This window comes from Heloderma suspectum, chromosome 4, assembly GCF_057233095.1.
Source record: "Heloderma suspectum isolate Gila_16-S chromosome 4, 16-S_ref, whole genome shotgun sequence".
NCBI classification, from domain to species: Eukaryota; Metazoa; Chordata; class Lepidosauria; order Squamata; family Helodermatidae; genus Heloderma; species Heloderma suspectum.
Genome location: NC_139461.1, coordinates 87,261,630 through 87,283,499, shown reverse-complemented (window position 1 = coordinate 87,283,499; position 21,870 = coordinate 87,261,630). Strand labels below are relative to the sequence as shown.

General features: G+C 43.7%; 1 protein-coding gene and 1 long non-coding RNA gene across 5 annotated transcripts in view; one reads left to right on the top strand and one right to left on the bottom strand.

Annotated features, from left to right (window-relative positions):
• The window catches only part of LDLRAD4 (low density lipoprotein receptor class A domain containing 4), a 439,787-nt gene that overhangs the window by 320,466 nt on the left and 97,451 nt on the right, over positions 1-21,870 (bottom strand). The window lies entirely within an intron of this gene.
• LOC146347126 (uncharacterized) overlaps positions 1-21,870 on the top strand; it is a 60,644-nt gene that overhangs the window by 21,088 nt on the left and 17,686 nt on the right. The window contains exon 3 of the long non-coding RNA XR_014790167.1: positions 7,652-8,019. This is a non-coding gene — a long non-coding RNA (uncharacterized LOC146347126). The remainder of the gene's footprint in view (positions 1-7,651; positions 8,020-21,870) is intronic.

Below are 21,870 nucleotides of genomic sequence, written 5' to 3'. Positions count from 1 at the left end.
CAAAGCTGATAATATCCCTAGTGTAAAGTCTGCTAACTTTAACAGAACAACCCTAGGAAGTTTTAAGAGTTTCTCACCGACACTACTACTCCATATCAGGATAACTTGGAATGTAAACTTATAAATCCAAAATAAATAATTTGTTGTGATCCAGTCTGTACCAAGGAAGGATATGTACACCAAACCTAGTGGCAAGTATATGGAGATAAACAACCAATGACAACATACAGTTCGAAACAAAACAACTTCAGTAGATCTTTGCTAAATGGGTAAAAAGCAGTTCAAACGGGACAGAGATAGGAATAGAAAAAGACACATACATGTTAAGACATATTCATCAATTTCAGCATAGGTATCATCAGTAAATATCCCATCTTCTTTTACTCTGAAGGTAAAAGATGAAATACTGTATGTAATGTGTAAGACACATCAGTAACAATAATATATCCTCTTCCATAAAATATCAACAAAGAGGATACAGATCATTGATCCAAAAAATTAAATACATTGAGTGTACAAACCCCAATGTCAGCCCTGACTAGCAGACATCCTGTGGAGAGGACACAAGAAAGAAGGGCTGGAACTTCCCAAAAAACAAAACAAAAAAGAAACTCCACTTTGGAAAAACACAGATAAAACTCAAGTCTCCCTTTCCAGGATGAAATGTATTTCAAACTTCTGGTGAACAGCTGAACCTGTTTTATCATGGTTGGTTTTTACTGTCAGATTCAGTTGTCAGACTCAGGAGCAGAGGCGTTCAAGCATCTAACTTGTTGCCCCAAAAATAAATGGGTTTTTTTGACTGTTCATAACTATCCCTCAAAAATCTCATCTAGTCATCTAGCCACCACTCCTCTTTCCCACCATCCTCCCCTTCCTTAAGTCAAACAAGTCTGACCTGGGGGAAGGGGACAACCACCAGCAGAGGACTCACATAAGATACAGGAGATGCCTCCACAGGGCCCATCGTCATGATGAGTGATGCATGGCACATCATTTCTTGCCAGAAATCATGAGCCTTGACAAGTGGCAAAGCCTCTCCTGTGATTATGGTGTCTTCCATTGTCTTCCTCCTTCCACAAGGAAAAAATTGGGATGGGGCTTAGAGAAAGGGAGAGTTTGGCAGTGGTGGAGATGGAATGCAAACCTGAAGTAACAGGGTGAGTCAAGCTTCCCATTACAGACGTCCCAATGCATGGATGTCTGGGGGCAGGCTGGAGGATGTATCAGTGGAGGTGGGGCCAGTAAGCGGGGTGCACTCTCACCCCAAAACAGCATTCTTATGTACATTATCAAAATGCACATTTGATAATATGGGGATAATTTTTTGCAGGGGTTACTATTGACCCCAAAACAAAACCTCCTCCCCACACGCACACTCGATGAAAAAATGGAAGAGGTATTACTGCTGCATAATACCAAAGTAAAGTTAATATCTATCTTAATATTGTATACCTTCCCCAAGATTTTTGTTTTTCCTAGTCATATCTGCTAGAAATTATAAAGTGACTTTAAAACAACAACAACAACAACAACAACACTTAGCTGGATCACATCACTTTCAGTCACAACGCAAAGAGAAAATACTTGGGATTAACAGAAATTCCACAAGCCTGAGTTAAAAAATAAATAAAAATCACCTCTGAGAAGGCAGATTTATTAACTGGAACACCTGTCTAGGGAGACAAAAATAGGAAGCTAAAGCTAGAAACAGATAAGAAAAGTGCAAGATCCTTTAATGAAACAAGAGTCTTGGCTCTTTAATCACCTTCTCCCCCAATGCCATATCAGTTGTTCCTGCTGTAGGTGATAGCACATCCCTCTTTGAAATGAAGTATCATTAAGCTGCAGCTTGATAGACTGGAGCTTCGCTCCAAAGAGCACTCTACTTAAAATCAACAATTGCAATGGAAATACCAGGTCTGTTGAACTTTTGCTGGGAAAGCGATTAATCTCACAGTGACATTTTGGAGGTCTTGACAAAGCCACATTAACAAACAAAATAAACCTCATCTCCCAACACTCTGTATTGGAATAAGGAACCAAATACAGTGCTTGAGACAGCAGGGAATTACCCATGGCATGCTAATTACGAGCCTCATCCAGAAATAGCTGAATGCTGCAGCCTTGTTTTGTTTTGCTTGGTACAGTGTTCTATTAAATGCCCCCTTAAAGCAAATATACTGGAGCCACTGGGCTGAACAGGGCAGTATTTGATAATAAAACCACCATTACATAGATGCTTTTTAACAAATAAAAGGTGGCATGTCTCCCTTTGCACATCTTACCATAATTTAATAACCAGAAGATAGGAAATAGTATTTGGTGATGATGTGTTATTGGTCCCATAGCTAGGTCAGTGTCAGAGATTCCAAAACTGTTCATATTTCTGTTTATGTATGTTTTATATCTAATTTAGGATTAGAAATTGTACACTTGTTATTAAAGTTTCATAAGATGGGGAAAATTATATTCAGGAGCAACAGAAAAGACAAGAAGCACAGCTTGCCTCATGTCTTTTTAATCCTAAATCTAGCAAAAAAGCAGATTTAGTTGGTATCTCATAACTCAGTGTGCTTAAAGACATTCCACAAGTAAAAGATCTAGAAAAGTAAAGATTATACATACACACACACACACACACAAAATTTTCCCAGTGGTCTACAGCACTCTCAACATCACAACAAATAAGGAGCACACAACCCGTATTTAGCATCCATCTCCTTGCTCAATGCAATAACTGAGCTAAATGATGAATGGAGGTCTAACAGAAACTAGCTGTTCTCCTTATAACAGCTCATGCCTTCCTTGGGCAGACCTACCTCACACTAAAACATCAATTAAACAATCTACATGATCCCTCCTGACTATCCTTGGTTACAAGGATCGAATGGAAGAAGCATATTGCTGAATTTCCATGGATATATTCCCACTGTGATTTCCAAATCATGGTGGCATTTTGGTGCCCTCAGGATCACATAAATCACAAGTGCATTTCTGGATTGGGTGTTCATACAATACATTTCTCCGTGTGATCCTTGAACCCAGGGACAGCTGAATGAAATAACCTGTGTGACAAGGCCTTTTGAGAGACTTGGTAAAGTTCACTAAGCAATAAAAACGTTGATTCAGTCTCCCATTGTCTTAATAAGCAGAACATTTCCATTTATGGCATGACTACTTTAGCAAAGGATCTTAAAGGCATACTAGAACAAGTACACTATAATTAGTGAATTACTCCATTCACTTCCGTAAGAAATGTCAGTGGAGTTCTGAAGCATGAGTTCCATTTACAAAATTCATATCGCCCTTTACCTAAGATATTATGTTTATCCATAAGCTCAACCAATCTGCTTTTAGTTACAGTTTCTATCAATTTGCCTAGTACAGTATTCAGAGTCTCATCCAGATCCAACATAACATATTGTAACCATAGACTGGCTTTTGGAACTATTAACAAGAACCCACAAAAGTGAAAACATTTTGTCTTAATGTGTTATCTATGCAACTTATTGAAAGACAACCCTATGAACAAGGTCATAGATGCCTACCACAATTATATTTGATCACGTTGCATGAATCCCAGGTCACAAGTGGATCATATGTTACTGTTACATAGCGTAGGATCCTGAATCTACACACTGAATATAATCCAACCCAATGAATTAAATGAGAGGATGTAATTTGGCCATGGACCAAGAATCACAAAGCTAGTTCTGCATGTTGCTCAAAGAGTAGCTCACCCCATGTCATATGGCAAACCCCTTCTGAATATAACAGCATTTGTAAGAGCAGTTTGTGATATGGCATGGGGATTTTGTGTTTAAAGTTAAGAAATCTGTGCTGGTCATGTACAAATCCTTGGCTCTTTGGGCAGTATCCATCAATATCATTGCGCTAATGCAAATAACACTGAGCTAGCATAAGGGACCTTTAACTCAACACCATTAGTATTAGTTTGCACAACACATTTTCCAAGCAATTCCATTGCACAAGCTAACATTATTGGCGTTGCACTAGAGGTCCTTTATGTTAGCACAACGTAATTTGAGTTAGCCCACTAACATTGTTGGATACTGCCCTTTGAATCATATCGAATATTTTGAGGTAGCTCACAGTGGCCCCGATGTTCATTATTTTGAAATGGCATATTATCATTATATTTCTATACCACCCAATAACCAAAGCTGTCTGGGCAGTTCACAAAAATAGACATGCACATATGATGAACTCTGTGTACTATGTCTGCTCAGAGTTATGGTCTAATCTCCAACAGCTCCACGGCATTTTCAAGCAGTTTGGAAGTTGAAAGCTTACTCTTCTAGGAGGTCTGAACTTAAGAAAATTTATTTACAGTCACTAGTGGTCTTATAAACCATGTTTTATGAATTATAGATATTCCTAGACAATTTTGATTGACGATGACTAGCCATTCACTGCTACTATTGGGAGACTGAAAAAGATAATTACACCTTCAAGAATATTCATTGTTATATAGGGTCATCTATATAAGCTGCTGTGGTTCTTTATTTTGATTAAATGTTCCTGAATAAGTTATTGTGAAATGGGCAAAATGATCCAGTTAGCCATATTCTTGAACTATCTCACAGCTCTGCCATTTTGTGTTCCTGCATTCAACAACAGTTTTATAATCCAGAGATATACCATTTATCCTAGGGATGTACGAAAGTCACTTACCTTTCCGCCGATTATGTTGATGGGGGGGGAGGCGTTCCTCCCCCTGGAATCCTCAACGGGAGGGGAGGCAATCCATTCCTCCCCCCCGGAATCCTCCACGGCCGGCTGTGCTCCGCGGCAGCTCTGCGGAGCAGCCAGCCAGGCCCAGGCCAGAGCCGTCCGCAGCCGGATTTCCAGCCATGGAGGGCTCTGGGTAAAAAAAAACAAAAAAACCCGCATATGCAAATAGCGGCGGCTACGGCCGCTGCCATTTGCGTTCCTTATTTTTGGCCGTCTTAGTCTACTTAAATATTTATGTAGACTATGACAGCAAAAATAAAGGGCAACGCAAATAGCGTAGTGGGCGCTACTTGAGTCCCTTTTTGATTCGCCGTTTTAGCCTACGTAAATATTTACGTAGGCTAAAACGGCGAATCAAAAAGGGACACAAATAGCGCCCGCTACGCTATTTGTGTTCCCCTTTATTTTAGCCGTCATAGTCTACATAAATATTTAAGTAGACTAAGACGGCCAAAAATAGGGAACGCAAATGGCCGTAGCCACCGCCATTTGCGTACACGGTTTTTTTTTTTACCCAGCCATGATAGGCTACGTAAATCTTTACGTAGCCTATCACGTCTTGTAAAAAAACAAAACAAAACAACAACGACAAGACTGTAAATGGCGGCAGCGGCAGCCGGTCGGAAGACCAGCCGCTGCAGCTGCTTCCACCGCCGAAGCCACCACCGGAGCCGCCGCCGCCCGGAACATCCGCCCCAGGTAAGTCTCGTCCCGGGGGGGGATCCGCAGGGGGCGGGGGGGCAGGCCGTTCCGCCACGGAGTTCGGGGGGCCGAATGCACTGGCATTCGGCCTCACCGAGATCCGTGGCGGAATTCTCTGACATCCCTAATTTATCCTTCAGTAATGTTATATTATATTATATATAATAGTTTTCTTTGTGCATAGTGAATTGAACATTTTGCATATTACAACGGTCTTTGGGAATTCTCATTTAGACATTTTCATATTTCTGGCTGTGAAAAAATGGTGTACTGCTGGATATGTTTCCAACACCTTCCAAAGCGAAAATAAATGTTTTTAAAAATCACTGAAGAACTTTGCAGAAAAATCTCTGCTATCATTAGCTTGGTGGTCCAATGGCCATACCTCTGGCAGGCATCCATTTCCCTCTGCATTTCAAATATCAATTAGCTCTTTGGTCTCACTATTGTTTGACCCTCTTCACTGGCAGTATCTACATTATATGCTAGAGGCCTACTTAATTTCAAGTGGTCACCTTCAGACTTGTCGCTTAATGCCCCACTTCATTTTAAGTGTCTCCATGATCTCACGCTTTAATCACGCCAATATGTCTATATTTACACTTGGGCCCCATCCTTTCTTTCTTTTCCATGCCTGAAAAACAGCTAGAGGCAGTTCTACACATTGCAATTGCAGTGGAAAACTAGTGTTCATGCAGCTGCTGCAGGAAACATCAGTGCAACACAAATGTTTCTTGTGAAGTTTGAGAACTTTCACAAAGTCATCAACCGAAACTGGTCTACTAAAAAATCTAATCTGCTATGCCCCCTATATTTTCAAAGACTGATGTAGCCCACAATATTTACAGTGCCTAGCACAGTAGATTTAAATTCTTACAGATGCATATGGCTACTGGCATCAGGTAATAGCTATAGGCAGAGAGACATATAAAAAGATTCACCCAATGTAAATATGAAACTTAAAGGGCAAAAATGCCCCCCCTTCACCACTTCAGCACAAGTAGTAAATTGAGGGAGTCAATTTTGGTGGTGTGAAGGGAAGCAAATGTTGCCACAAGTTTCAAGGGTGCTTAACATTATGCGGTTCTTGTTTTTTATTATTATTACTATTATTCATAATAATTTTATTTATATACCATCCCTTCTCCCAAGGAAGCCCAGGATGGTGCAAAACATTTCTGCAACATTCCCCCAAATTTCCTGTAATTTTGTCATCCTCCTGGAATCCCCATCACGAATTCTGAGAGGCCCTTTCACCACTCCCATTCAAATTTCAAGCGGAATGTTTTCTATAGAGAATGTTTGGCTCAGTCTTACTATTTAAATAAGCCTGATGACTTCCAGATGTTTTGTACGTCAACTCCCATCAGCCCCACCTAGCATGGCCAATGGTTAAGAATGCTGGGGTTTGTAGTCCAAAACATCTGGAGGGTAACAGGTTGGGCAAGGCTACATTAGCTATTAGGTGACATCAATACCTATGATAAATATTCACCCCACCTTCTATACCAGGGGTGGGTAGCATGTGATCCTCCATGGCTAGTTTTGTGGCCCCCCTGCCCCCTCTGCCAAATTTGCTGCCACCATGGCAAAAATCACAGAAATTTTGCAAGGAGTATCACACTCTGGAAATCTCCAGGGTGTGATTCTGCTTCAAACAAGATGTGCTCTATCCCATGTGCCTTGTTTCCTTGCAAAACTGCTGAGATATTTGCTACAGTGGCGGGAGTGGGGTGTGGCCTCCAATGGGTTCAGGGGGGCAATGTGGCCCCTGACCCCCGAGATGTTGTCCACCCCCGCTCTGTACCTATGTACAGTGATTTCTAAAAAGCTATTAGAGTCTTTAAGAGTTGCAGAAACCTGCAAAACCCAAGACCATGTAGGGCAATAACAGGTCTCCAACAGTGCATCCCATCTCTCTGAAAAGCTGTAACATGTACAGATGGTTCTAGAAGCTCCTGGGGGCTTTAGGTGAAAATCCTTCCCCCACAATTCTGATCTAGCAATTTCCAGAAGTATTCCTTCATCAAAATCATTTTGGTGTGAGGAAGTATTCTGTGAAGGAAACATTTATGGTTCTCTCCATACAGAACAATGGCTAGCTCTATAGCAGGGCAATTCTGTCTGTTCCATCTCTGTGCTTACCATGAATCAGAAATGTCTGTGTTGCTGTCTTGATATCGTACTACAGTGTGAAAGCAAACTGGAAAGACTACAGAACTCTGGGCAACGCTGCATATTGCTGAAAGGAGTTATACATACAACTGGAAGGATCGAAACTGGTGAATTAAAACATTGCAAAAGTTATCACTTTTGAGGACGGGTATTGTGTTGGCACCTTGATTGCTTCATTGTAACCTCTTTTTATCATGCAATAGCACATCCTTGCATGAACTGCTTGCCTGTAAAATTCAACCTCCTACACTTTTAAGACCACTCATCGAAGTGTATAATCTATGCATAAAAGTATGAGGTGAGAAGCTTTCCCAAACTCATTCCAACGAGACTACTGAATAAAGCTAAGGATGTAAAGGAAATAACTGAAGAGGAAGCTAAGAAGTAAGTACACAGAACTTTACAATGTAAATGTTTGGTTTGCATATACTGGGACATCCATTTAAGGATCAATATTTACCAGTAGGAAGCCAACCCGAGCTACTAATTTGTTTTACGTGTACCAAATTCCAGAACATTTACTTGTCTTGCAGAATAATCCTAAGCACATTCAGTAGGAAGAAAGCACTTGTTGTTCAGTCGTTAAGTCGTTAAGTTGTGTCCGACCCTTCGTGACCCCATGCACCATAGCACACCAGGCCTTCCTGTCCTCCGCTCTTTCCCAGAGCGTGCTCAAGTTCATATTCATTGCATCGGTGATGCTATCTAGCCATCTCATCCTCTGCTGTCCCCTTCACCTTTTGCTTTCAATCTTTCCCAGCATCAGGGTCTTTTCCAGGGAGTTTTCTCTTCGCATTAGGTGGCCAAAATACTTGAGCTTCAGCTTCAGTATCTATCTTTCCAATGAGCACTCAGGGTTGATTTCCTTTAGGATTGACTGATTTGACCTCCTTGCAGTCCAGGGGACTCGTAAGAGTCTTCTCCAGCACCACAGTTCGAAAGCATCCATTCTTCGGCACTCAGCCTTCCTTATAGTCCAGCTCTCACAGCCATATGTTGCTACTGGGAAAACCATAGCTTTGATTATACGAACCTTTGTCAGCAAAGTGATGTCTCTGCTTCTTACTATGCTGTCTAGGTGTGCCATAGCTTTCCTCCCAAGGAGAAAGCGTCTTTTAATTTCATAGCTACAGTCACCGTCTGCGGTGATCTTGGAGCCCAAGAAAGTAAAATCTGTCACTGCTTCCATTTCTTCCCCTTCTATATGCCAGGAAGTGAAGCGGCCAGATGTCATGATCTTAGTTTTTTTAATGTTGAGTTTCAAACCAGCTTTTGCACTCTCCACTTTCACGCTCAACAAGAGGCTCTTTAGATCCTCTTCGCTTTCTGCCATTAGGGTGGTATCGTCTGAGTATCTGAGGTTGTTGATAATTCTCCCGGCAATCTTAATTCTGACCTGTGATTCATCCAACCCGGCGTTTCTCATGATGTACTCTGCATATAAATTAAATAAGCAGGGCGACAATATACAGCCTTGTCGTACTCCTTTCCAAATTTTGAACCAATCGGTTGTTCCATGTCCGGTTCTTACTGTTGCTTCTTGGCCCTTGTACAGGTTTCTCAGGAGACAGGTAAGGTGGTCTGGTAGTCCCATCTCTTTAAGAACTTGCCACAGTTTGTTGTGATCCACACAATCAAAGGCTTTAGCGTAGTCAATGAAGCAGAAATAGATGTTTTTCTGGAATTCTCTTGCTTTCTCCATGATCCAGCAAATGTTGGTGATTTGATCTCTAGTTCCTCTGCCTCTTCGAAACCCAGCTTGTACTTCCGGTAATTCTCGGTTCACATACTGCTGAAGCCTATCTTGTAGGATTTTGACCTTGCTGGCATGTGAAATGAATGCAATTGTGCGGTAGGTTGAACACTCTTTGGCATTGTCCTTCTTTGGAATTGGAATGTAAACTGACCTTTTCCAGTCTTGCGGCCATTGTTGAGTGTTCCAAATTTGTTGGCATATTGAATGCAGCACTTTAACAGCATCATCTTTTAGGATTTTAAATAGCTCAGCTGGAATACTGTCATCTCCGCTAGCTTTGTTGTTAGTAATGCTTCCTAAGGCCCACTTGATTTCACTCTCTAGGATGTCTGACTCAAGTTCAGTGACCACACTATCATGGCTATCAGGGACATTCAAATCTTTCCTGTAGAGTTCTTCTGTGTATTCTTTCCACTTCTTCTTAATCTCATCTTCTTCTGTTAGGTCCCTGCCTTCTTTGTCCTTTATCATGCCCGTCTTTGCACAAAACGTCTTTGCAAAATGTCTGTTCATTTAAGAAGGCCTTCTTGTCTCTCCTTGCTATTCTCTAGAACTCTGCATTCAGTTGGATATATCTTCCCCTTTCTCCCTTGCTTTTCGCTTCCCTTCTTTCCTCAGCTACTTGTAAAGCCTCATCAGACAGCCACTTGGCTTTCTTGCATTTCTTTTTCTTTGGGATGGATTGAGTTGCTGCCTCCTGAACAATGTTACGGACCTCCGTCCATAGTTCCTCAGGCACTCTCTATCAGGTCTAATCCCTGAAATCTATTTCTCACCTCCACTGTATATTCATAAGGGATATGATTTAGGTCATACCTGAATGGTTTAGTGGTTTTCCCTACGTTCTTCAATTGAAGCCGAAATTTTGCAAGAAGCAGCTCATGATCTGAGCCACAGTCAGCTCCAGGTCTTGTTTTTACTGACTGTATGGAGCTTTTCCATCTTTGGCTGCAAAGGACATAATCAATCTGATTTCGATATTGACCATCTGGTGATGTCCATGTGTAGAGTCGCCTCTTGTGCTGTTGGAAAAGGACACTTGCTATGATAGCGTGTTCTCTTGGCAAAACTCTATTAGCCTTTGTCCTGCTTCATTTGGTACACCAAGGCCATGCTTGCCTGTTATCCCGGTGATTTCTTGACTTCCTACTTTAGCATTCCAATCCCCTGTGATGAAGAGGACATCTTTTTTTGGTGTCAGTTCTAGAAGGTGTTGTAGGTCTTCATAGAACCGATCAACCTCAACTTCTTCGGCCTCAGTGGTTGGGGCACAGACTTGAATTACTGTGATGTTGAATGGTTTGCCTTGGATTCGTACTGAGATCATTCTGTCGTTTTTGAGATTGTACCCCAGTACTGCTTTTCCCACCCTTTTGTTGACTATGAGTGCTACTCCATTTCTTCTAAGGGATTCTTGCCCACAGTAGTAGATATGATGGTCACCTGAATTAAATTCACCCATGCTTGTCCATTTTAGTTCGCTGATTCCCAAGATGTCGATGTTCAATCTTGCCATCTCATGTTTGACCACCTCCAGCTTACCTGGATTCATTGATCTGACATTCCAGGTTCCTAAACAATATTGTTCTTTACAGCATCGGATTTTCTTTTCACCACCAGACACATCCACAGCTGAGTGTCCTTTTGGCTTCAGCTCGCCACTTCACTCTTTCTGGCACTACTTGTAAATTCCCTCTGCTCTTCCCCAGTAGTATATTGGACACCTTCCAACCTGAGAGGCTCATCTTCTGGCATCATATCCTTTAGCCTTGTGATACGTTCCATGGGGTTTTCTTGGCAAGAATACTGGAGTGGGTTGCCATTTCCTTCTCCAGTGGACCACATTTTGTCAGAACTCTCCACCATGACCTGTCCATCTTGGGTGGCCCTGCACGGCATAGCTTATGGCTTCACTGAGTTACGCAAGCCCCTTCACCACAACAAGGCAGTGATCCATGAAGGGGAAGAAAGCACTAGTGATTAACAATTTGCAGTTGTGTGGTTCAGAGCACCCAGCTTGCATGCCATGCTGTTTCTGAGACTGATGCTTTTGCTTTGGTTCTGGCAGACACTCTGACTGAAAATTGTAGCTTCAGTCCAGCTATGGGCCATTTCAGTGTGGAAGTGGATTTCCAAGTGTGCATCCCTAGCTGAATGGGAAACTTGCATGCTTTCCCAATCCAATCCAAGAACCAAGGTTAGGTGTATTCAGCTCTGTTTAAAATGCCTACATCTTCCCCATTAGCCATTCAGGAGGGGAAATAAATTCAATTTGTGCCTCTTCCCGGTCAAACAGCCAATCAGCTCATTTCAGCTTCTTTTAAAAGCCTATACATTTTATGCTATCCCCTCCATCAAAAATGTTGTCAATCTAGCCTCTCAGAAACCAGCAGGTATTCTTGTCCATTGGCTTACATTGTTTCATAACAACTCCGGCTGAATCTACACATAGCAGTTATACCGTTATCATAACATAAGGAGCCTGTGGGAAGGAGGACCACCCAGCTGCACCAGGTGGATCCTGAGCCTGCTTCTGCCCCCGCCAAACAGGTACTTAAGGCAGGGCTGCCAGAGAGAAGGAGCACTTAGCATCACACTTGGAGTTGCATGGAACAGCACCTGAAGACCCACCCACCTGCCTCTCCAGAGACACCAACAGCCACAGATACCAGCAGCAAATAGCAGCAGCAGAGAGCAGCAGCTTTAAAGACGAGGGAGAAAGGGGCAAACGTGGATTTTATCTGCTTCTTCTTAGCTGCTCTTCTCTTTTATCTCTTTTATCTTTTATATTCTTTTACACTGTTGAACATTTTATATCCTAACATTTTAATATGTGCCTGGGAGGACTATTGGGCAACGCAGGGGGTCGGGGAGCTGCCACCGTAACTGTGGTCACGGGCAGGGGGAGGTATGGCATTGGGGGATTAACAGGCCAGCTGAGGAGAAGAGGGGCTAGACACCTTACGGCTCTCCCCTCTTCTGCTTCTTCTCCCAACCTGATGGTTCCTGGCGGCCTTACCAGTCTGCTCTCGGGTCTGGTGGTGCTGCTGCTGAATGCCAGGTCGGCCCAAAATAAAATCTCCCTCATCCATGATTTGATTGTGGATGAGGGGGCTGACCTGGCATGTATTACTGACACCTGGGTGGGGGAGCTGGGAGGGGTCACTCCCAGCTGTGCCCTCCTGGGTACTCAGTGCAGCACCAACACCAACTTGAGGGTCGGGGAGGGGGGGTTGCCGTGGTCTATAGGAATTCAATCTCCCTCTCCATGCTTCCTGCTCATTTGAGTGCAGATCTTGAGTGTTAGCACCTTGTGTTGGGTACCCGGGACAGATTAGGGATTCTGTTGGTGTACCACCCACCCCGCTGCCCATCAGACTCCCAGCCTGAGCTGACAGAGGTGGTCTCGGACTTGGTGTTAAGGACCCCTAGGATGATGGTCCTGGGGGATCTCAACTTCCATGCCGAGGCCGCTGTATCCGGGGTGGCTCAGGACTTCATGGCCGCCATGACAACCATGGGGCTGTCCCAACATGTTATCGGCCCAACGCATATAAAAGGACACACGCTTGATCTGGTTATCTTGACTGGGCAGGAGGTTGGTGATCTGAAAATGGAGGAATTAACATCTGTCCCTTTGTCATGGTCAGATCACTTCCTGCTGAGGTTTAGACTCCTGGCAGCCTTCCCCCTCTGCAAGGGTGGGGGACCTATTAAAATGGTCTGCCTCTGGAGATTAATGGATTCTGATGGATTCCAGAGGGCTCTGGGGGATTTTCCTGCTGGTATGGCTGGTGCTCCTGTCGAAGCCCAGGTCGCTCTGTGGAATGCAGAGATGACTTGGGCGGTTGACACGATCGCGCCCAAGCGCCCTCTCCCTCTGAGCAGAGCCCAGCCAGCTCCTTGGTATACACCTGAGCTGAGGGCAATGAAGCAAGAGGGGAGACGGCTAGAACGCAGGTGGAGGAAAACTCGTGCTGAGTCTGACCAAACACAGGTAAGAGCCCACTATCAAGCCTACTCTGTGGCGGTGAGGGTGGAAAAGAGACAGTTCTTTTCCACCAGCATTGCATCTTCTCAGTGTCATCCAACAGAGATTTTCTGAGTGGTTCGCGGCCTGTTACATTCTGGGCCAGGAAGAAAGACGGTGGAACCCTCGGTGGCATGCTGTGACGAGTTTGCACAGCACTTTGAAGATAAAGTCACTCAGATTCGTCATGAATTGGACACCACGATTAATGCAGTTCCATTGGTAGAGGCATTCAGAGCACAGTCTGGTCCAGTTTTATTGGATGAGTTTCAGTTACTGAGGCCTGAGGATGCGGACAAGGTGCTTGGCCAAGTCCGATCGATCACTTGTGTGCTTGACCCTTGCCCTTCATGGCTTATTAAATCAAACAAGGAGGGGTTGTCCGGCTGGGTCCAGGAGGTTGTAAATTCCTCCTTGAGAGAGGGAGTGGTGCCTGCTGCTTTAAAAGAGGCGGTAATTAGACCACTCCTGAAAAAGCCTAACCTGGACCCAGAGGATGTTAACAATTATAGGCCAGTGGCCAACATCCCCTTCCTGGGCAAGGTGCTTGAGCGGGTGGTGTAGGACAGCTCCAAGCACTGTTGAATGAAACGGATTATCTAGATCCATTTCAATCGAGCTTCAGGCCTGGTTTTGGAATGGAAACTGCCTTGGTCGCCCTGTGGGATGACCTCTGCCGGGAGAGGGACAGGGGGAGTGCGACCCTGCTGATTCTTCTGGACCTCTCAGCGGCTTTCGATACCATCAACCATGGTATCCTTCTGGATAGGTTGCCTGGGTTGGAAGTTGGAGGCACTGCACTACAGTGCTTCTGCTCCTACCTGGATGGCTGATTCCAGAAGGTGGTGCTGGGGGATTATTGCTCTGTGCCATGGCAATTGTGCCATGGGGTTCCACAGGGCTCTATTTTATCCCCTCTGCTGTTTAACATCTACATGAAACCGCTGGGGGAGGATATCCGGTGGTGTGGGCTGAGGTGCCATCAATATGCGGATGACACCCACCTCTACCTCTCTTTCTTATCAAAACCAGGTGAGGCAGTGGCTGTTCTGAATCAGTGCCTGGGTACGGTAATGGACTGGATGAGGGCCAATAAACTGAAACTCAGTCCAGACAAGACGGAGATACTGTTAGTAGGTGGTTCATCTGCCCAGCTAGGTGATATTCATCCTGTTCTGGAGGGGGTTGCACTCCCCCTAAAGGATCAGGTTCGTAGTTTGGGGGTGATCTTGGACCCAGAACTGTCACTTGAGGCACAGGTGAACTCAGTGGCATGGAGCACTTTTTATCAGCTTAGGCTGGTATGCCAACTACGCCCTTATCTGGACAGAGATATCCTAGCTACACTTATCCATGCTCTGATGACTTCTCGTCTGGATTACTGCAATGCGTTATACGTGGGGCTGCCTTTGAAAACGGTCCGGAAACTTCAGCTGGTCCAAAATAGGGCAGCAAGATTGTTAACAGGGACTGGCCTGCAAGCTCATATTACGCCAGTACTTTTTCAGCTGCACTGGCTGCCAGTCCATTTCCGGGCCCGATTCAAAGTGCTGGTATTAACATTTAAAGCCCTTAACGGCTTGGGGCCAGGTTACCTGAAGTATCGCCTCCTCCCATATGTGCCTGCCCGGACCTTAAGATCATCCTCAGCGGCCCTTCTCCGTGAGCGCCTGCCAAAGGAAGTGAGGCCGGTGGCTACTAGGAGGAGGGTTTTTTCTGCTGTGGCACCCCGGCTCTGGAATGAGCTCCCTAGTGAGGTTCGCCTGGCACCTACATTGTATTCCTTTCGGCACCAGGTTAAGACTTTTTTTATTTTCCCAGACATTTTAGCATTTTAGCTTTCTAAACTTTTAGCTTTGCTGTTTTAAAAATCTGTATTTTAAACTCCTGCACTGCTGCTAGGTTTTATTGTGGTTGTATTGTTAAATTGTGGTTTTAATGTTCTATATATTTTAAATTGTTTTATTGTGTGTTGTTTGGTTTTAATTTTTGTGAACCTCCCAGAGAGCTTTGGCTATTGGGCCGTATAGAAATGAAATAAATAAATAAATAAAATAACTATTGGTACAAATGACTGCAATGGGCACCAATATTTATGGTAATGGTATGATAATGGTATAACTGCTATGTGTAGATTATGCCTCCATTTTCCATCAGGAAAATGGAAAATTTTCCCTGCCACCAGCCATTGCAGTACAGTAGTGAAATGCCAACTAATATGGAAGCCATTGTCTTAGGTGCTTGAACAAATAACTTGTTCATTGTCTTAAATAAGATTTCTCACAAAGGAAAACAGAAATCTGAAGAACATAAACTGTTTGTGTACTAAGTAACTGCAATTGCTGGAGCTGTCAGTGTTGAAAACTTTAAAATACATTATTGTAAATTACCGCATTGAAGTCTAAAGTCTGTAGATTCTGCCTCCAGCAAAGCGCCTATCAGCTTGTCAGCCCTGGGTCATCAGTGTCTCGGGGAAACATAGTTTCTTCTGGCTTGACAAACTGCAGTTCAAGGCCTCAAGCCATTGTATGAGCAAGATGAAAAGCACACACAGAAAATATCGCCCTTTGAATCGGAGGTTGTGATAAAGCTCTTAATTAGCTGCAATTGGACAGAGTACTAAACACCAATCTTGTTTTTACGGAGAAATGCTCGTATTACTTTTTCAGTATGAGTGGAGATCAATCCTCATGAAAAAGTATGTAAAATATCATATGAAAATGGCCACATCTATGTTAGTAGTACCACTGGTGTGTATTTGCCTTGAATCTTGCCAACTTAATACAAGAACATATAAAGATATCTCATTTATAGACAGTAAATGACTTCATTCAGCCATTATACAGCATTTATTTGGTTTGTCCAAAGTTACAACAGACCTTTAGTCTAGGCGGGGTGCTATAATCCTTTATAGTTTCAACTTTTGATGGGTTGCTTTTATTGGATTTCAGCCCCAAACTATTTATATTAACTCTTGCATTGGTATATCTGTTAGCACTACTGATGCAAATGAATGGTAATGCCAGAATAACATTGTGGTTTCGGATGCTGCACTTATAAGACAAAGCAGCAGAGAACGTGGGTTAACTTGTTTTTAAGGGTAAGTCCATATGTGTGTACCCCCTCCCAGGTAGAGTGTGCACAGGCATGCATATAATGTTTGTATGCATTTAAATTATTTACAGATATAGTTTCTATGTCATCATTTGGAACATCTGTACTATTTGTCTAGAAAATTGCCACTGCAGTGAAACTGAGATTCTCTAACTGTAATTTGGAAAAATAGCTAGCTAACAGTTATAGTTGCAGGAAAACATTTAAACTTGAGACCACAATGTGCTTTTAAAGTCTGAAACCCTTTAAGGAAAAGTCCTTAAAAAAAATGACCTAAATTTTGCATTTGAATACTATATGGCAACATTCTATACTGAAAGCAACATGTACTAGTAAGTTTGTGTTGCACACTGATGGAGAGGAACACTTTGAAAGCACCAACCCTTGCTATCCATTTTAAATATATATTTTTTTGTGTACCACCCTTTCATAAGTATTTCCAGGGTGGTTCACATAAACATTAAATTAAAATTGGGTGACAAGAAGTTTAGCTTTACTTGTGCAGACAATGCCCCCTCTTTCCCCTCTGAGATTGTGATACTCCTCTTGCCTTCTTTCTACTCATATAATTCATTCTCCCTCTCCCTCTCCCTCTCTCTCTCTCACACACACACACACACAGCAGAACAGCACTGAAGTGTAAAATGTGCTTTTGCCAAGGTCAGTTTCTTGTGATTACTTGCCTATGGCAACTGATGCCAGTCGCAACAGACTGAGTCTCAGCAGCACACAAAGTCACATTGGTGCTTATACAGAGGACATCCAGTATGTTATAGCCCCTAATATTGTGAGTATCTGCAGTGCCGCTGAATTTCAGCACATATACTTAATTCTTTCTACCTTACATCACTGTCTGAAATCTGTCCACCTACGGTAGGAGTTTCTAACCTGCATAAAAGTTGATATAGAATGGCCAAAAGGGTCAACCTTGCATACACATCTTGGACAAAGGAAGTGTTTTAATATTAAAAAGTATTCTGAATTTAAAGTGTTGTTGGACTGCAATTGGGTTGAATGTGTTCAAAAGGACAGACATTAGGTAGCTCCACCATAAATTAACTATCTGGGAATAAATATGACAGGTTCAGCTTCAGTGTTCTATGAAGCAAATTTATTCTATGAAGCAAATTTCTACCCCTGCTGGCTTAACTGAAAGAGAATATCAGACACTGGGATAAACTGCCAGTTTGAAAGGGTCTCTGCTCTTAAAATGAACTGATTACCAAAATTATTGTTTTGTTTTGTGCTGGGACAACATTCTACCAGCTCCAGTGCCTTGTATCTTGTTTTCCTGACCTTGCCTTGTGAATGAACCTCCATGCTACTGACCCTCTGGACTCCTGTTTCACTCTGCTTCTGGACTGTGTATGGTATCTGACTGCTTAACTGCGCTTTGACCTTTGCCTGTATCTTGACGACTCCTGCCTTAGCCTGATCCCATACTGGACTGAAACCTTTGTGCATGACCATTTGCCTGCTTTCTTGCCCTGCCTTTTCAATTGCCCCATAATTTGCCCTAATGCTGAGTCTGACTCAGCCGTAGCAGGAAATGTAATAATCCAGCTGCCAATGGAGGTGAAAATTATTGGATTACCAGTTTTACAGCATTTCTCTTAGTGGCAAAGGGCATATTTCAATGGACAATGACCAGGAAAAAATCCCTGCAAGGTGAAGGAGAAGACTGAAGAAATGTGAGTCATGGCAGCGTAAAGCGTGCCCTAGAATCAAGGTCATAGAAGGTTGGGTATCCAATGGTGAAAGTAGGGTTAGAGATGTGGTGCAAAATCAGAAAGACATGGCCTGACCCAGCAAGATATTTTTATTCTTCAGAAAAACTGCATACTCAGGATCACTTGAGATAGAGTAGCTACGGCTGTTTTCTTCCAATTAAAAGCAATGATCATACAAACTGCTGCTAACCTATACACAACTATTTCAACATACTCCTCAGGTACCAAGCCTTGGAAGAAGAAATCCTATATCCCCTAGACAGTACCTGGGGAACATAGGATACTTCAGATTCCTGGATCCGAGGCTGGAGGCAGCACTCAGACCTCAGAGCCTGGAAACCAAGCTCCCCACCCCCTCCCCTTGCAGCCGGCACAGAGAGAACCACGCCGGCTGCTTCTATGAACCCGCAAATGTGAGCTCGTAGAGGGGCTAAAGGGGGCATGTCGGGGGGGGCAGGGAGGAGGCTGGAGATGCAGGGATCCAAGCTATCCCCAGCCACCATCCCTCCCCTCTCCCCGAAGGTTCTGCTATATGGGTGAAACGCCTGTTTAGCTAAAATGCAGAGGAGGCGGCACCATGTGCCTCCTGCTCTGCATTGGATACATGTAAGCCTCCAAGTTCAGAGGCTTACGAGCACCCAGGGCAGATCCAATAGGGTTGCACCCTAAGATAACAGAAGCCTGAAATTCTTCTAAATGTGAAGATCAACTCTTAGTTTTGCCCTATAGGCAAAAGGCAACAGAGATAGGGGGAGATATGCCCAATTAAATGCAAAATTCCAGAGGTTAGCCAGAAGAGATAAGGAATTATTTTTAAACAAGCAATACGCGGAAGTGGAAGAAGATAATAGAATAGGAAGGACAAGAGACCTCTTCCAGAAAATCAGAAACATCGGAGATAAATTCCAGGCAAAAATGAGCATGATCAAAAACAAAGATGGCAAGGACCTAACAGAAGCAGAAGAGATCAAGAAAAGGTGGCAAGAATATACGGAAGATCTGTATAGGAAGGATAATAATATTGGGGATAGATTTGACGGTGTGGTCAGTGAGCTAGAGCCAGACATCCTGAAGAGTGAGGTTGAATGGGCCTTAAGAAGCATTGCTAATAACAAGGCAGCAGGAGACGACGGTATCCCAGCTGAACCGTTTAAAATCTTGCAAGATGATGCTGTCAAGGTGATCCATGCCATATGCCAGCAAATTTGGAAAACACAAGAATGGCCAACAGATTGGAGAAAATCAACTTATATCCCCATACCAAAAAAGGGAAGCACCAAAGAATGTTCAAACTATCCAACACTGGCAGTTATTTCACATGCCAGTAAGGTGCAAGGTAGACTCCAGCGATTCATGGAACGAGAATTGCCAGATGCACAAGCTGTTTAGAAAAGGCAGAGGAACTAGAGACCAAATTGCCAATATCCACTGGATAATGGAGAAAGCCAGGGAGTTTCAGAAAAACATCTATTTCTTTATTGACTATTCTAAAGCCTTTGACTGTGTGGATCATCACAAATTGTGGCAAGTTCTTGGTGGTATGGGGATACCAAGTCATCTTGTCTGCCTCCTGAGGAATCTGTATAACGACCAAGTAGCAATGGTAAGAACAGACCATGGAACAACAGACTGGTTTAAGATTGAGAAAGGAGTACGACAGGGTTGTATACTCTCACCCTACCTATTCAACCTGTACACAGAACACGTGCAACGTGCTGGGCTTGATGAAGCCAAGGCTGGAGTTAAAATTGCTGGAAGAAACGTTAACAATCTCAGATATGCAGATGATGCCACTTTGATGGCTGAAAGCGAGGAGGAGCTGAGGAACCTCATGACAACGGTGAAAGAAGAAAGTGCAAAAGCTGGGTTGCAGTTAAACCTCAAAAAATCCAAGATTATGGCAACCAGCTTGATTGATAACTGGCAAACAGAGGGAGAAAATGTGGAGGCAGTGACAGATTTGTATTTCTAGGCGCAAAGATTACTGCAGACGCTGACTGCAGCCAGGAAATCAGAAGACGTTTACTTCTTGGGAGGACAGCAATGACAAATCTTGATAAAATACTTAAGAGCAGACACATCACACTGACAACAAAGGTCCGCATAGTTAAAGCAATGATATTCCCCGTAGTAACCTATGGCTGCGAGAGCTGGACCATAAGGAAGGCTGAGTGAAGGAAGATAGATGCTTTTGAACTGTGGTACTGGAGGAAAATTTGCCGCGGTGGCTTAGTGGTTAAGACGCTGAACTGCAGACTGGAAGGTTGGCAAGACAGCAGTTCGAGACCCGAGTGCCACATGACGGAGTGAGCTCCCGTCTTCAGTTCCAGCTCCTGCCAACCTAGAGTTCGAAAGCAAGAAATTGCAAGTAGATAAATAGGTACCGCTTTGGCAGGAAAGGTAACAGTGTTCCGTGCACCTTGGTGTTCAGTCATGCTGGCCACATGACCACGGAAGCGTCTTCGGACAGCGCTGGCTCTTCGGCTTAGAAATGGAGATGAGCACCACACCCTAGAGTCGGACACGACTGGTTGGGGACACCTTTACCTTTACTGGAGGAAAATTCTGAGAGTGCCTTGGACTGCAAGATGATCAAACCAGTCCATACTCCAGGAAATAAAGCCAGACTACTCACTTGAGGGAATGATATTAAAGACAAAACTGAAGTACTTTGGACACATAATGAGAAGACAGGACACCCTGGAGAAGATGCTGATGCTAGGGAAGTGGAAGGCAAAACGAAGAGGGGCTGACCAAGGGCAAGGTGGATGGATGATATTCTGGAGGTGATGGACTTGACCTTGGGGGAGCTGGGGGTGGCGATGGCTGACAGGAAGCTCTAGCATGGGCTGTCCATGAAGTCACGAAGAGTCAGAAGTGACTAACCCACTAAACAACAAACAACACTGCAAAGTGAGTTTTGATGGTACATACTTCCGAACGTTGGCATAGACATAGGAAAATGTTCATGTTGCTATGCCAGGAGCACCATAGCTGCCTCTTACAGTCCCCTCCAATAGCCAACTCACAACACAGATGAAAGGGATCCTTTCCAAGGCTTTATTCCTTTACAACTTAATGACTCTTTCAGATGCTAATCACCAGCGACTAAGCAAGGAAACGCACTAGGGTAGTTAGCAGAGTAGCCTAAGCTCCGGGTAAGGTAGTTGGTCCGCATTTGAAGGGGAAGAGCAGGAAAACTCTGAACTTATGGACTATGGAGAGGTCCTCCCTCTTACCCGGGGATCCTCGGGACGCGACCGTTGTTTTAGCGCCAAGTGGGCAGAGTGCCGCCTCTCGGCAACCTCCATCAGGTGCCGCTCCCTCCGTCTCCGCCGAGCGTCCAGCAAGATCCCATCCCCTGCTCTCTCACTGCTAGGGTCACTATCTCTCTCAGGAATGCAGGCAGGAGGAATCTCTCCCTGCTGCTGTGCCTGTGAGTGAGCTTCTCTCCCACGGGTGGTTGGTCCTCCTCAGAATCAGAACTACTCTGGGGCTCTATGGGCTCAGTATCCACCTTGACATGCTATCCAGATTCTCTATATTAAATGAAATAATTAATTAGAAATGAAAAAAATAGTTGTTTAATTACTTACTGTGCTAGA